Raw genomic sequence first — 5339 nt, 5'->3', positions numbered from 1 at the left:
TCCCACAGTATTCCTTTTTCCCCACATTTCTTTGCTTGTAAATGTACATTTAAATGACTCATTGGTCTTGTGCAGTCCTCTGGCTTCTGCTACTCAATACTGAAATCTCATTGGTACTATTCTTAGGTATCCTGTTGTTACACTGAGTCATGGAGATTCTGTAGTTTTGAGCTAGTCCCTTCATGCATTCCAGCAGTTCATCGATGGGGCAGATGTTGGTGTTGGCCAATTCCAAGCTCTGGATCTGGGCCTGAGGGGCATCAAAACTTGGTCAGCTTACAGCTTTCACACTTTGAAACCTGTGGGGATGGGTATCCTGCAACTCACAGCACTAGAATCAGTTCCACTGTGCTGCCCAGGAGAACACAGGGCTTGTTCTCCTTAATGGTTCAGCTGGTAAAGCAAAAGACTAACCCTCATGCTCTCATGATCCCTGGGCAAGGTCTTCTGCCTGTTGTAGGTAGTAAGAGGAAAGGAGGAAGGAGTGTATGTCTCCCTTGTCCAAGTCAGCTCTTCCAAGTTCATATCCCTGTCTGTGGCTCATCTGCAATTTCTACAATGTGTAGGTCTGCTCTCCTGAATACTGCAGTTGACTAGGGGCAGGGTCTGATCTACTCTTCTCTTACCTGTAGGCCCCATTTTCTCAAGATACCCAGGTAAGGTGTGGGGCCAATCTGCACAGCCCTCAGACACCAACATGGCTGTAGGTAGCAGCCCAGATCAGTGATGTCTGCCTGGCTTTTTGTGATAATGCACCCCTGCTACTGAAGGGCAATGGACCCAGATGTGACCCCCAGTGGCAGCATGGGTTAGGACCCTACCAGGGTCCCAGATGGCATTACTAGCTACTCAAATCGGGCTGTTTCTCACTTCCCCTTCATCCCCAGTTCTGCCTCTCCCCATTGTGCCCACATCTCTCTGTTTCTCTTTTCTTTCCCATATCTCTACTAGTTTCTTGATCCTCTGAGTGGTCCTTCAGGTTTCCGAGTGCCTGGTGTTGTCTCACAAGTGGTTGAACAATTGCTATGCCCTGCTTGTGCATTATGTTGCCAAGCAGTGTTCATATGTAGCATGATCTACATTCCTTTCCCCCAAGGCCTGCACAGAGACAGATTGGTGTTCATCTCAGCCTAGCTTTCTAGACTCCAAGTCACCAATCTGGTTGTCCTTTCAGGCATGCTTCTCATCTGGTCAGCCTGAGTGGTTATTTGTCTTGGGTTAACTCCTGTTGAGGTCTGGATTCCCTGCCAGGGTTCTTCTAGTCTCTGGCTTGCTTCTCATCCTGGGAACCCATGTGGGCCTGCCTAGCACAGGGCTGGTAGTCATCTCAGGCTAGCTCCCTATTCCAGGGCTCTGGAACCAGTCTACTGGTAGTCTCAGGCTATGTTTGCCCCCCACCCCGAAGGAATGTTAGACTAATCATTCAGGTGTTTATAAATCAGAAAATTAAGTCTCTCCTCTCTGCTACCTACTGATGCATAGGTGACCCAGCAGCGACATCTGTAGTGCATCCAGAAATAAGTGTTTTGGGTTTTGTATTAGAAGGAAAAGGGAATAGATAACTACCTTTTGGAGTTATTTTTTCTTTAATTTTGTAACAGAAAAATTAATGTTTTTAACTGGGTCAATGGACAGATAAGATGATATATCACTTAGGTTTTTTTCTTTGTTTGTTTGCTTGTTTTTTTATGGCTGACTACTTAAGATTGGATAACCAATTAGAAGGCCCATCTTTGGAGGAAACAATTTTTCCTTTCTCATAAGTGATTAATTGCCTATATGTTTTCATAAAGGGATGATGTCTTACAAAATTCACCTTCCATATTGGCTTATCAATTCATGTCATGGTTTAGGCCCTGTCAAGAAGCTATTCTGCTCAGATTTCATAGGGGTTGTTCTCCTCTCATAGCTAGAAGATATGCTCTCACAGCAGAAATCCAGATCTTTTGTATTCTACAAGATTTATGTTCACTATTCAAGGATACTTTCTGAGGCCTATACATAAGTATTTTGTTATATATGTATCAGCAGAGACTGGACCCCATATGATCTGCTGTTTTCTGTATTTTTAATGGTTGTGACTTTACATAATGGTGTCTGTCCACTGCATATAGAAGCTTCTTTATGAGGGATGACAGTTAAATTTACCTGTGAACATACGAATAAGTATTTGAAACGCACTTTATAATTATATTTGTTTATGAAAGTAGAAGTGGGGTCTCCTCTAAAAATCCATAAAATCACTAGCCACAGGTAGTTGGCTAAGTTTAAACCAGACATGATTTACTTCATGTTAAGCATGCTTTAAGTCTAATAGAGAAAGACGTTGGCAAGTCCCTGCACTTCAACTAGTATCCTTTGTCATGCTAATAATTAATTTTGGTCATAGGCATCACAGTTGGTAGGAAAATTAATTGTTCTGCTCCCTTGGAAATTTCCATGGCTCCTTCTGGTAGTATCAAAGCTTGTCCTTAGGGAGAAGGGTTTTTCTATCAGATTCAGTGAAAATCCTCCAAGTCCTATACCTCATGAGCATATTGTCCTCAGCCAAAAGAGCTTACTTTCAACTTCTTCAAAGCAATCAAAGACAGGGAAGTGAACCTATAATGTTTGTGAAGTCTCTTGAATTCCCCTAAATAACAACCTGAAAGGTAGTTTCTCATGTCTGGTACTGGAAACTTTGATAGCTAGTCCATGTCTCTTGAGCAAATCATCACCATAAGTGGCTAGCTTTCTATGTGTATCTGTGTAATATGTCCAATAGATAGAGCCACTGCTTTTTTTTTACTGTGATGGTTTATTTTTCAATAATATATGCCCAATGACTTCTGAAGAGACAGTGGTCACAATATGATACTACTTTCTTTTCTTCAGTCTTCATTCTTTACCTATTTTAGAATCAGTAAAACATTTATTTATTTATTTATTTATTATGTATGAGTACACTGTTGCTGTCTTCAGACACACCAGAAGAGGGCATTAGATCTCATTACAGATGATTGTGAGCCACCATGTGGTTGCTGGGATTTGAAGTCAGGACCTGTGGATGAGCAGTTAGCACTCTTTTTCTTTTTCCTTTTATTTTTTTTTTTCGGAGCTGGGGACCAAACCCAGGGCCTTGCCCTTGCTAGGCAAGCGCTCTACCACTGAGCTAAATCCCCAACCCCGCAGTTAGAACTCTTAACCACTGAGAAGGGTTAGGGGGATGTTGACCTGGAAACTGGGAAAGGGAATAACATTTGAAATGTAAATAAGAAATACCCAATTTAATAAAGATGGAAAAAATATAATATCAAGAGGTTAAAAACAAACAAACAAAAAGAATCAGTGAAACAGTCCAAGGGTCAATGTTATGTGGAACTAAGACACTTGAGCGGACCAAAAAATGGAAGTTGTATGGAAACAAGAATGACTTCAATTTGTAGATAAAGTTTGGGCACTTAGGGGACCAAAAAAAATGTTACTCAAAGAGGGAATAGATTGTACATTCCTACTTCAAAAATTAAATAACAATCAGTCACTTCAAGAAGACTCCTCTGGTCTCCTCATTATCCAAACTTCCCTCTTCCAAGTTAGTAGAGATTTCTAGGCATTTCCAAAGTGCTTTTTTTTTTTACTTAATTATGTCTGCAAAGAGTTCAGAGTTGTGAATAAGTTCTGTCTCTACACTGACCCTTCTACTCTGCCTGTGTTCACACTTCCCTGTTCCAGTGATTTCCTATAGATTCCAAGTCTCATCAAATTTCTTTTCCATTTGAACTTTTGCATTTCTGATGTTTATGGCCTAGATACTTATCACCCTGATATCCACAAGGCTTGCGCTTTCTCTTCAGGCAACCTTCACAGCTCTCTTTCTGAGAGAGCCTTTCTTTGACCACACTTTCTTGAATAAGTATGTCCCTTGCCCTGTGCCTCATTATCTTGCCATGATTTTGTTTTTCTCTGATTTATCTGTTTTTGATGTCTCCTTCTGTTACAACAGAATTCTTAGGGCAACTAAAATTTATTGATTTATTGGGAGAGTGTCAAATAGTAGACATTCAATAAATATTTGTTGAATGCAAACATCAAAGTATAGTAAAGTTCCAGAGCTAGATCCAATGAGCATTTTCTTCAGCATGTTAGTGCAAACTGGTTCATCTTCGTTGTTCTTCATGGGGAACATATGGAATGCAATAACTTGGGATATAGTGCAATACATTAGACGGCCAGTGTCAATCGGGCTTGGGTGGTAGATAGTTTTTGAACACACAAGGAATGTTTAGTCAAGTTGTTAGGTGACAGCTAGTATCACTAGTATGGATGAGTCACGTGACATATTGGATAGTCTTTCAACCTGTTTCCCACTAACGAGGCACTATCCTTTTATCAGTCTTTGGATGGACGGAAACTGACCGACTTCTTCAGCATTTTCATCTATCACAGATTTGTTCAATTAAATGCCTGCTGCAATCATAAAATTTACATGAAGGAAGCACTTGCTTCATCTGGAAGTAACTATATTAGCTAGAATGAGTACTCATCAGGTTAGTAAATTGAGAGTTCAAAGAATTATGTTTTATTGCACTAGGCAAATTTAGGAAAATAATTTGAATTTATCAACAAATTAATATATACTCTCCCTAATTCTTGTGCCTACATAGCACCTCAGATCTGAGGTTTCATGAATAATAATGAATAAAGCAGCTGAGAAGCAATAGGATGGATGCTTAAATGAGTTGTTCTTTGGCCTTTCATGCACGTGGAACTAGGTCAATATTAAGCCATCTCTGTTGGAATTTTCCCTCTGAGCTTGAACACCAGGATTTATCAGAGACTGCTATGCTCTAATGCTAATTTGTTTTATAAACTGCTCTGATTCCATGCTGTGACTTTGGAATAGAGTCCTGATTTAGTCTTCTATAGGTTGTTCCATGTAAAATAATAGATATATAGATAAATAGATAGATAGATAGATAGATAGATAGATATCATAATACATACATACATACATATGCATACATATGGAAAGAGATATCATTAACTGATGATGTGAAATGACCTCCAAGTAGATACTATAGACAAGTTAGAAAGGACATGTAAACACAGCGTCTTACAGTCACCCCAGGTATTTCACTCTCCTTTCAGTGTTAATCTTTGAGTGTATGCCCTGCTGATAATGTCTGTGCTTAGTGATAGATAGGACAAGAACAGTATATTTGAAACATTTCTGCAGATATTGGGGATAGTGGACATTCCTATAAGCTGCTTGAATGAGAGACTGACTGAAATGGGAAAAAACTCTCAATAAGCAATTTCTCACCTAGTTTTGAAAACTTTTGAAACTTCATCCTAACAAT

The 5339-nt window shown here is 39.6% G+C and overlaps 1 pseudogene; it reads right to left on the bottom strand.

Moving 5' to 3' along the window:
• Positions 1–1406: 1406 nt before the first annotated feature.
• On the bottom strand, positions 1407–1522 carry LOC116890598 (annotated as a pseudogene).
• Positions 1523–5339: the final 3817 nt, after the last annotated feature.

The sequence above is a fragment of the Rattus rattus genome, chromosome 1, assembly GCF_011064425.1.
Source record: "Rattus rattus isolate New Zealand chromosome 1, Rrattus_CSIRO_v1, whole genome shotgun sequence".
Taxonomy (NCBI): domain Eukaryota; kingdom Metazoa; phylum Chordata; class Mammalia; order Rodentia; family Muridae; genus Rattus; species Rattus rattus.
This window is presented reverse-complemented; position numbering and strand designations above follow the sequence as displayed.